Genomic DNA, 12,521 nt, shown 5'->3' on the forward strand with positions numbered 1-12,521 from the left:
GACCGGCATCTTGAGATCTTAATGTGTGCTCTGGTTTGTAAGTCAAAATAATTTCAGACAAGTAAGCCAGACCTAGGTCATTTAAGGCTTTACAATGTATTTTAAAACAGGATTTTGAAATCTTCCCTAAACTTAGCTGGGAGCCAGTGTAAGGATTTAATAACTGGAGTTATGTGTTCATATTTTCTTGTAATAATTCTTGCAGCAGCATTTTGGATTAACTAGAGGCTGTATAAAGAACAATTTGAACATCCAGTGAACACCACATTGCAGTAGTCAGTCCTTTTAGAAATAAATGCATGAATTAAGTCACATACACATCTGCATCTTGTGCTTAAATGTGCCACCTGCACAATCATTAGTGTGGTGGTCTAAGTAAACCTTAGTCACATATCAAACATACACACACTATTGTGACAAAATATTTAATAAACAAAAATGTCTATTTGATGAAGTAAGTAAAATTTGAAAGGGCTTCAACTCTCCATTAATCTGTCCATTTCCTATATCCACTTATGCAGAGTAGGGACACAGGAGAGTTCATCAGGCGCAAAGCAGGAACAGTTCATGGACAGTGCACCAGCCTACCACAGAGTATATATATATACACACACACACACACACACCACATGCCCAGATACACTAGGGCCAGTTTAGCATCCTCAATACTCCTAACCTGCACGTCTTTCAAAAAAGTCACCCCAATCCAAAACACCTCACACCATGAATATATTTTCTAACTTGTTTAAAAAATAAGAATGTGTTTATTATGCCACAAGAAAAATAAGGAAACAAAAAATAGATTTCTGTCATTTCAATATCAATAATGGAACTTGTGTGATTTTTTAGAATTTCAAACTTTTAAATATGTTACTGTAAGTGAGATTTAGGTTACTCTGAAACTTTACATTACATGCAATTTATGATTATTTGACTTATGTAAAAATGTAGCAGTACATTTGTGACTCTAAAAATATTCAGTTATATTTTATGGTTCATTTGGTCACCCCAAGCCTAAGTGACAAACAACCCCATAATGAAGACATCTGCATTATTGACAGAGGTTACATATCATTTACTATATGACATTACTCCGCATTCCTTAATTTATCCACAATATGAATTGATCCCAAGAAAAAAAATAGGAAAGAGAAAAGAAAGTTAGTGTCACTGAATGTAAGAGCAAAAACCACAATGATGATTAGATGTACAAATATTACATCAATCAATGATATTGGTACAGTATTCTTTTAATTGCTTATTCATCAAGCTTGACTTTTGAATGGAGAAACCTTTTTAGGTGGCATTTAAAAACCTATTTTTGTAATGTTATAAAAAATTGTTTCAATGCATAAACAAAGTATGAAAAACTGGAGCTTATGTTTCATTTTGGTTAATCAGGGTTTAGCAGAATTCTGTTTTAATTTTTGTCACATACTAGTACATTTCCCCTCTGCCGACCATACATGTCTTCAAATATAGCTGTAAATGAAGAACACTTTAAATTGAATTTATTCTAAAATCTGGGTTGACCCCTCACACACACACACACACACACTACCACATATGAATTAATCTTTTAATCCAGCTTTATTTTAATTTTACATCTTTTGACAACAGCACAGTACATAGAATTTGTATGAAATGCACCATTTTTATGTGCCTTCATACCCCTCTTCAGTTGTCTCTTCCCCCCCCTAAGACAAAGAATTTAAAAAGTGGAGTCTGCTGCTGATCTGGATGCAAAAATTAAAACATGTTTTACATTAAAGGCTACCAGAATTTGTAAAACAACAGGAAAGCACATTTTATTTCTTTTAATTTTAAATAATATAGCAAAAACTTAGTCCTTAGTCCTCAGTGTGAAATGAAGACTCAACTGGTTTCTCCAAACTGAACACAATTAGCCAGAGAGCCAACAAAGAGGTCAATCTTGCATGTTAAGTATGGGAATTCCAATAGACACAACATCAAAAACGGAGTTAATTGTGGCATCAAAACCGTCAAACAAAAAAGTAAAAGCAGTTTGGTTTTGTATATATACTTTTTCTTTTTCTGTATTTTGAATATTTTTCTTAGTAAACCCTGTATTATGCACTGTTTGGAGGACCAGCTTCCTGACTGGGATTTCTGTGGAGAAAGACAGCTTTATTTTTGTGTATATATGGGTTTCATTAAATTGTGTGCATTTTTCTTTTTGTTTGGTCTTTTTGTTTCAGTCAGCACTGTAAATAGTCATCCTTTTTGGGCTCCAATTTATAGCTCTTTTGTGTGTCCTTTGTGGTATTGGACTGTTTATTGATATATATTTGCCGCAGGACATTATTTTTGTTTTTCTTTAAGTGCACCTGTAAATAAAACCTAACTTTATTTTTGCAAAAACCCAACCCTATTGTGTCTGTGTCTCCCTGTCTTACACCATCATCCTGGTCACGCTCGGTCCCACATACTAGACACCTAGAGTGTAGGCTGGTGTCTCCCAATTCCCACTACATTTGGTGTCACATCAGCCCTTTGGTTCTGTGCATTTAGTGCATTTAGATTATGCTACACTGTTGCTTTCAGTCAAGATAGGAATCTTCCATAAAGAAACATTTTCCTTTTTTGTTATTCAGTCTCATTTTCCTCACATAATCCTCAGATACCTCAGGTTACACAATCACAATCCTGTTCTTAATTGGTAGTCCGAAGATATAATACAATGGAGCTCTTGATGTGTTTAGAATTGCTTGAGAACTGTAGCTAAGCCCGTCCTTTCTAATACAATATCAATCCTGCCTTCCAAATATTCTGAATATGTGTTCAATAATCAAGAAGCCCTAATATTACCACCACTACGATTGCGGAAAAGACTTAATGCCACGGGCCCCATTACTTAAAGGGAAAGCTTGCGTCTTGTCGTGGCCTGAACAGGAGACCATGAAACAATATATCATGGAAAACTTGCAGAATGGTTTATAACCCTGTCCAAAGGTTCAATAGGGGTCTCCAACCTAATTGATTACAGAGAGCTAAACAGAATTACCCTCAAAAGAAATTACCCTTTGCTACTCATATTCTCAATTCTGAATAAAGCTACTAGCTCTACAGTTTTTTAAAATTAGATTTAAGAAGTGCATATAATCTTATTCAAATTCGAGAAGAGAATGAATGGAAATCTGCCTTTAATACCACAACTGGACATTACCAATACAGAGTCATATGGATTGGCTAACACTTCGGCCATTTTCCAATCCTTTGTTAATTATATTTTCAAAGATTTATTGGGGAAGTGTGTATCAGTATACATAGATTATATTTTGATTTTTTTCTTAACTATGCATGTGAAACATGTTCAGGAAAATTGATCTAGGCACCCACATTGAGCCAGGCAAAACTCAACTGAAACTTAACAAAGGAATAAAGCTGGAAAAGTTCAACTGCAGCTTGACAAAGTTTGCACAAAGTGTCAGAATTGAATATGGAGAATACGCAGCCAGCTATATAAGGAGTTGCAAATAAGTAGCCATAATCAGCCTCATTTTATGGGTTTCCATCTTCTATTGTATTGGACAGTTTATTTCCAAATTTTGGAAATCATTTTGTGAAAGGTTTGGGTACAATGGAAAAACTGAAAGAATAAACCAAGACCTGGAGAAAAATTTTATGCTATACAGTAAATTCTAAACAGGATGATTGGGGCTAAAATGTTGCCTATAGCTGAATCTTCCAGAAATGTTCTTCTTCAGTCATCTTTAAAGATGTTTCTGTTTGAATTCCAGTATAGATTCAGTCCCCAGTTGTTTGAATCACCATCCTCTCCATGTGTTAGGGATTATATAATCAATCTTCATGCCAAATCGTAGGAATCTAAGGAAAGCTGGATTAACTATGAAGCACTTTGCAGACAAGAAGTGGGCCAAAGAATGTGGCTGGCAACCAGAGATATTCAGTTTAAAGTACTGACTCAAAAATTAGCCCCTAAGTTTATTGGGCCATAAATTATCAGATGCTGGGTGGGTCTGGCATCCTATAGCTTATTTCTACCAGCACTTTTTTAAGATCCAGTACACTTTTCATGTTTCTAGGTTAAGACAAGTTTGTAACAGCTCACATCCTCCAACATCCGCTATTTCTCTAGATGTTATTGAAGAGTATGAGGTACAATATCTAGTGAATTCTGTAAGATGAGGATTGAGAGAGGAATATCTGGTGCATTGGAAGGTGTATGGTCCAGGAGATTGTTCCTGAATAAAGTTTAATGCCCTTCACGCCAGTTGCCCTCTGACTCGGTTTCGTAATCATTTCCCTGGGAAACTGAATGGATGCGTAATGGGGACTCTTCTTAGATAGGGGGTTATGTTATGATTTAGGCTGAAGACTGTTTTGCAGCCTTTTCCTGTTAGTGAAGCCATGTTGTGTACAGTTGTCAGGGACACATTTCAAAATGTGTGGTTTCCAGGATCGTGACCTTGAATTAATCAGCAGATGGGATAAAGGTCAGCCTTTTTTTTTTGTTCTTTATTTCCCCTTATACAATTTCTTGTATTAGGAATTTGTTAGTTTTCACATACTCCTTGGGGTCAGAGCACAGGGTCAGCCATTGTACAGCACCCCTGGAGCAATTGAAGGTTAAGGGCCTTGCTGAAGGGCCCTGCAGAGTAGAATCTCTTTTGGCAGTGATGGGGATTTGAACCGGCAATCTTTGGGATACCAGCGCAGATCCTTAGCCTCAGAGCCCCCACTCCACCCACATGCTCTGAGCTTTACTCGATCCGTCAATAAAACTTTATTTACATTTTTGACTTTTTATGTGTTTACTTTTCATATCTTGCCTGGTTTTTGACTTAGTGCCTCTTTTTGACTTCTCTCAGCTTACTCAAAAAACTAGTCATCTGTTTTTTCCTGCTGAGTCAGGACACTTCCTGTATAAAACCCCACTGTCATCAACAAGAGACAAAAGGGTTAGAATTGTGTGGTCTGTAAACCTCTAGTTACAATCTAACACATTGCCTGGTGAATGTCAGACTCAATCCCTGGACTCCTGGACTGAGGCTAACAAAGTACTTTTGCAGCTGCCCCCATACAAACCACTCTGCTCAACCTATCACCTTCCTGAAAATGACCCACCTTCAATAGTATATCCAGAGGGATCAACATGCACAAGCAAAAATTACAAGGCAAAACGAGATGCCACAACCAAAGCATACTGCCGCCCTGGGTGAGGGAGTTAAATAATCTTTGGTGGACTGTAATATCCCTGAAAATTCAATGGTAGGCAAACACTGAGGACACTAGAAGTTTGCATATTTCTATTAAAAGCAGTCTATGGACTAAGCCATCATGTGCTAAATCTCTGTGTTCAAAGGACAGAAAAATCTCAGAAAGGACAAAAAAGGTTATCAATGACCAATTAAGATAGCACTTTCTAGAAATTCTTAACCACAGTAACACTACTGAGTGAGAGTTTGTTAGCTGAATGTGTCGCAGCTCCATGAAAGAAGACATACGGGAACCTTCAACTATAATGGAGGTGCATGATGCCATTAGGAACCTGTAAAACAACAAAGCCACCAGTCGATATTGAATTCTAGTATAAATCCTAAAGGAAGGTGGGCCAATGTTCCTGCACCATGTACACACCTTCATCACAAAAGCTTGAAACAAGGAACAACTACCAAAGAATGTAGGAATGTTCGAATAATGACAATATTCAAGAGAAGAGCTAGAACAGATCATGGCAACTACAGAGCCATGTTCATTCTGTCAGTTGTTAATAAGACGTGTTTAGTATGTCCTTGTTAATCGATTTTTTTCACTGTCCTCAGAGATACTCCTTTAATCACAGTATGGTTTCACTCTTTACTGCATATCAATTATATGAAAAATGTGATGAACATAGAAAACCCTTGCATTTAGTGTGATCACCATGGAGCTCCAGCTCCCCAACACCCAACACAGGAAGACACTAGCACAAGAAAAACACAGTTGTGCATGTGCCAAATAAATCTGCTGTTACGTGACTGAATGACTATTGGCCATTTACGTTAACTTCTATAGTCATAAAGCATCTAGAAAAAAAAATGTCAAGATCTACATTAACTTCAATATCCCTGCTACCCTAAATCTACTACAGTTTGCCTACCACCATAACAGATCTGTGGATGATGTCATCTCTCTTGCCCTGTACACTGTTTTGGGACATCTGGAAAGGAAAAAGACCTGAGTCAGAATATTGCTCATTGACTATAACTCTGCCTTTAACACCATTGTGTGCTCTGGCCTTATGATAAACCTCAAAGACATTGGTTTGAGCAGCTCCATCTGTGGCTGTGTGTTTGACTTCTTTATAAACAGATCCCAGTCAATGAGGACTGGCAAAAGTAACTCCTCAATACCATTCATTAACATTGGTGTTTAGCAAGGCTATTGCCTTAGCTCACTACTATACAGTCTATTCACCTATGGCTGTGTAGCAAAGCATGAAGACAACAGCATCATTAAGTTTGTAGACGGCACCACTGTGATTGGCATCTTCAGTGACAATGATGAAACTGCCTAAAGGAGGGTGGCAAAAGACCTGGCTGTATGGTGTGTGTTGGATGACTGGGGTTCTGGCCCAGTCGGGACGCCTGGAGGAAGGGAGGTCCGGCGGAGAGACAATACCTCCCCTGGAACATGAGAGGAAAGTCTCCCTGGTTTATATCGGGCCATGGGACTGGAGCTTAGAAGATCAACCACGTTGGGGCCTGTGGCCACTATCAGGCGGGGCCTGGACTATTCCAGAACCCTGGGCTGCAGCACTTCCGCCACACCAGGAAGTGCTGCTGGGAGAGAATTTGAGCGCACCTGGAGTGCTTCCGGGTGCCCATGCAGTACTTCTGCCACACATGCAGCACATCTGTATCCAACATAAAGGGGGTGCCTCACCCTTCAAGGAGCCAGAGTTGGGAGGCAGAGGACAGAGCTTGAGAATGGAGGAGTGAAGGTGGCAAAAGAGAAGAAAAGATAAGAAAGGACTGAGTAATTGTGATTGTTTGGGGGCATTATGCTGTGTGTTAAGAGGGAAATAAAACAAGCGTGTGTTTTGGACTTCTGTGTGTCCTGATGTCTGTCTGTAGTCTGGGCTGATTTTCACAGGTGCCATAACAAAAACCTCTCCCTGAACATTAACAACATAATTGATGGCTTCAGAGAGAACAAAGACAGTCATACTCCACTCCACTCCTCCCTCATCAACAGCTCCCATGTCCAGAGTGTTAGTAGCTTTAGGTTTCTGGATTTCCAGATCACCGACTACTTTACATGATCTGTCAAAACCACCTGCATTGTGAAAAAGGCTCAGAAAAGGTTTCTGAGGAGGCTTAAAGAGTATTAAGGTGGGAACCAAAATACTAATGCACTAGGGATCCATGCAGCACCCTCTGGCGGCAACCCCTGATCCCAAAAGGGCAATGGAGAACACCATCTCCCATGGAGCCCTGTGGGAAACTGAGGCACCATTCTCTGCCAGGGAGGCTGCCACCAAGCGTCCCAGGCGAGGTACTGAGGAGCCCATGGATACTCCCCCGAAACATATGTAGAAGGGGCGTCCTGGCGGGGCATGGGACCCGGCCGTCCGCCACACCCTGTACACTTCAGAATTTATCCAGCTACTTCTGCCAGCAGTCATTTCATCAACAGATTTGCGGCTGACATCCTTTCATAGCCAAGCATGATCAGGGCATTAAACTGCTTCCACTATGTTTCACAGATGATGAAGTATTCATTGAATCATGAGCCATTTATTCTCTTCTCCATACTCTTCTATTTCTAGCATTATGGTATATATTGATCTTAGTTTCTATTGCACAAAGAAAATTGTCCCAGAATTGGACAGGTTTTTAAAAATGTTTTCTGGCAAAGTCTAATCTGTACTTCCTATGGTTGAGGTTTACCAGTAGTTTGCACCTTGTGGTAAACCCTCTCACTTTACTTTCATGTAGTCTTCTCATGATTGTAGACTTTGGCAATGATAGATCTGCCTCCCAGAGAGTGTTCTTGGTTTGGCTAAATGTTGTGAAGGGATTCTTCTTCATCAAGGACAGTGATCATCCAGAACAGTTTTCTTCTGTAGTTTTCCAGACCTTCTGCTGTTGCTAAGCTGCTTTGTTTCAAATCCATTGTGGTGGCGTACAGAGCCAAAATCATGAAAATTGTGTAACTATCCAAATACTTATGGACTTGACTGTAAGGAGGAAAAATGGAAGAAGAGAGAATGGCTTTGGAAAATAGAACACTGAAGGTAAATAGGAAAGACAGAATATTTGAAGTTTAATGATGTTTGGGATTCAGTAGTTAGCCTGCAGGGGGAGATACTGAAAAGAGTAGAGAAGTTTAAAATATCTAGGATCAGTAGTAGTCTAATATGCAGAAATTAATGCAAGGATAACCCATAGAGTGCAAAGGGGTTCTGAAGGGCATACAGAGAGAGTGGGAGAAAATGCTGAGTGAAGGAAAGAAAGCTTGCAAAGTTAAAACAGAAAACAATCTCTCAGAATAACAAGAAAGATGTCTGGAATGGACTGGGCATAATTACTGGACTCAAGCAATCCTGGGTTCAGATGTTTCCCTCTCACTACCACCTTCTTCCAATGACCAAATCTATCAACACCATCCCTACGACATTAACAACTCCTACCACTTTAGCTGGAATGGCCAGTGATGAATGCTCTTCACAAAGAAGACTGCTAAACACAGGAAAAGCCACAGGACCAGTTGGAGTCATTCCTTGAGTTCTTAATGCCTGTGCTGACCAACTTTGTGGTGTTCTTTGTTACCTGTCCAAAAAGTGCCTCTATTGTGCCATGCCTCTGCTTACTTATTGTTCAAAATAAAGTAGGTACCTCTTCACCTAAAGACTACAGAGCACTGGCACATATGTCTCACATCATGCAGACCTTTGAGAGACTAGTCTAATTCCACACTTTGTGTGTTGTTTTGTAGTAGACCACCTGGACCCACTGCAGTTTGCCTATCGGACAAAAGTTGGAGTAGATTAAACCTTGCTTAAGGTTTATTCTCGCCTAGAAAAAGATAGCAGCACTGTGTTGATTATGTTTTTTGATTTCTCCAGTGCTTTAAATACCATCCATCCCTTTATTGAATAAGCTAAGGGATATGCATGTGGATGAGCCTGTGCTGTTCTGAATAATGGACTATATGTCTAAGCGGACAAAGTTTTTGAGACTCCAGGAATGGGTGTTTGATATCAATGTGAGCAACACTGGTGCATGTCGAAGAACAGTCCTGTCTCCTTTTCACTTCACTCTGTACACCTCATTTAAGAACAACAGTTTTGGCTGTTTTCATACTATTATCTACTTTTATTTCATTTTGAAAAAAAAACCCTTTGCTCAAAGGTCAGAAGATTTGTCATAACTGGAAAGTCTTGGTCCAAAAATCATAAACTTCAAATTCTAAATCCTTCGTTCATACAAACAATGTAAACTCAGGTGCTTTTTTTAAATATTAAGACAAGACTTCTCACTTTCCCCTCTTTTTTCCATCACTTTCTATCTGATCTGTATAACAGAAAGAAAATAAAAATGTGTATTTCACTGACTCAAAAAGTATTATAGATAACAGATGATTTTTGTAAAATTTTACAAGCTAAATCCAGTCTTCTTTCACGATCAAGCTGAAATGCAAGTAACAAATTATGTAATAATTCAAAGACTTTCATAGTTTTAACCATTTTCTACAGTACACTATGCCAGATCTTTTTAACTTAATCAATCTAGGACAGTACGAAGTCATGCACTATGTGTCTAGAAGTTGCTGAATGCTCAGGCTCGAGGCTTCTGAAATGGGTTGTACATTGCAGAGTTTGCAACGGCATAGGCTTCTATATTATTTTCTCTCTACCTGCTTTTCTGGGTGTGAGCACCTAGATCCACAAACTGTCATAGCTATAGCTAAATTCCAGTAGTTAATTATTCATTACCAGTTTGATCCAAGTGGAGGCAACATTTTGATTTAGTACTGGATAGCATCGGATGCTTTTTTTATTTAATATTTTTTAATTAATTAAAAATAACTAATAAAATACTTTATTTTTGATTTTAATCAACTGATTCATTGATTGATTTTTCACTGTAGCACTCCTAATGACTTTATTTAGTAGCATCTCTTGCCACAACCGAAAGACATGCCATTAGGTTAATTGGCGACTCTAAATTTGCCTTGTAAGACTGAGAGAAGGTGTGTGGAGTTGTGTTTTGAGAGAGTATGCCTGATGATAGACTGAAACTCCATCCAAGATTCTTGCCAGGATAAGTTTCAGTGCTGACATGAACCTGGATTAGAGAAAGCAGGTTTGGGAAAAATGAAAGGAAAAGAATGAATGTACCATTTGATCATTTGTTTCACTCCATTCTGTTCTGAGTCATTTATCATATTGTGGTCCAGGTGCTTGTATAGTAGATTCTGTCTGCACCAGCTGCTGTGAACAGGTTTTGTTAAGTGAAAGGAAATGTTGTGTATTTTGCCAGTTTTGCTTGCTCTGATCAGTGGAGTAGTGAAGTTATTTTTGTAGTTATTTATTGTGCCGTTGTCTCAATTTACATAAATTATGTTTGGCTGTCTTACCCATTTTCTGAACTATTGATGCTATAGGTTTCGTCCATTATCTGAGTACACATGTGGGGCCTGACATCTGTCTTGAAACAGCTCTTCAAAGCTTGATTTCAATTTGCTTGACTATTTGCAGGTCTGTTATGATTATCTTTGTAAAATGTTAATCACCTCTCTCTATAGTTCCATCAACACTGCATGCATTGTGCATCACATTATGTCCCCATTCTAAATCTTCATTTCAGATCTTTGCAATTACCATAATCATTGTTCCTGCACGGTGTATGGTTAACTTTTTACTCTAGCAATTTGTTCTTCTTGTGTTTTGCTGAATGGTATTATGCCTGAAGGCTGACTCTTTTTCTTTCTGTATTTTGCTTTTATCACGTTTCATGTAGATTACTGCAACTCACTGTTTTCAGGTCTCCCTGCCATATTGTTTAATAAACTGCAATATAAACAAAATTCTGCCTCCAGGCTACTTCTCACACTAGGAAATCTGCACATATCTCACTTATTTTAGTTCATATACACTGGCTTTCTATAGGAGCTAGTATAGAATTTACTTGCTTTTACAGTAAAGCTCTAAATGGCCTTACTCCTTCTTACATTTCTGAACTACTCTGTCCTTACAAACCTGTATGATCCTCAGGTGCTGGTCTACTTTCTTTTCCTGTTACATGTCTCTCTACTATGGGAAACAGAGTTTTTAGAGTAACTGCTCCCACACTCTGGAACTATCTTCCACAGCATCTCTATGAATGTACAAATTTATCCTCACTTTAGTCACCCTCAAAACACATATTTTTGCTCAATATTATTATCATTCCTTACTCAGCTCTTTGCTCAAAAGTTTATCTTTTACAATAACAAAAAGTATTATGCGTTATATATGTTTACTTGTTTTATAATAATCTGTTTTAGTTTAGCATTTTTGCTTGTATTGTATTTTATTGTATAATTTTGATTATTCTTGTAAAGTGACCTTGTGTTTATGATAAGTTACTATATGTGTGAATTTCCCCTTGGGATTAATAAAGTATCTATCTATCTATCTATCTATCTATCTATCTATCTATCTATCTATCTATCTATCTATCTATATAAATAATAATAATAATTATTACTTATTCCATTAGATAAGCATCGAAGGTTCCCATCAGTTGATACTAGGATTAACAGTGTTAAAATGGTTCAATAATAAATGGATGGAAGTTTGCAGTAGTCACCTCAGTTTGGATATTAGCAATAGGGTTAATGTTTTCAATAAGCTCAATTGGAACACCCATTAACTGGAAACTAAATTTGTACTTCTTCCAGTTTGCATGGGCTGCTTGCTGTCCATACTTAGTTTGACATATCATTGAATATCTTTACTTTGTCTGTAGATGTTGTTCTGGCTCTATTAACATCAGCTGCCATAGGGGGATAAGAGAAGAGGTCAATAATCTGGAAAGTTGGAGACAGAACAAGAACCTTGCTCTCAATTCAAAGAAAACAAAGGAAGCGATTCTAGACTTCAGGGGACTGAACTACAGCAGTCACCATATCATCAGCATTAACAGTAAGAGGGCAGAGACAGTCCAGAGTTTCTGATTCCTGGAATTTCACGTCAGTCAGGACCTGTCATGGACAACAAACATGACAACAATGGCCAAGAAAGGTTTTCAAAGGCTTCACTTTCTGAGGAGCATGAAGAAAGCACAACTCCCACAACAGCTGCTGGTTAACTTCTAATGATGCACCACAAAGTCTGTCATCATGTACTGCATTGCAGCATGATACTCATGCTGTACTTCTGAGAACAGGAAGAGATTCCAGCAGATCATCAAAATGGCTCAGAGAACTACTGGTGCTCAGCTATCATCACTGGAAGATATCTTCACTACCCACTGCATCAGAAAAGCAAATAACATTTGTAGATATCC

The sequence above is a fragment of the Polypterus senegalus genome, chromosome 2 (assembly GCF_016835505.1).
Source record: "Polypterus senegalus isolate Bchr_013 chromosome 2, ASM1683550v1, whole genome shotgun sequence".
Classification (NCBI taxonomy): Eukaryota; Metazoa; Chordata; class Cladistia; order Polypteriformes; family Polypteridae; genus Polypterus; species Polypterus senegalus.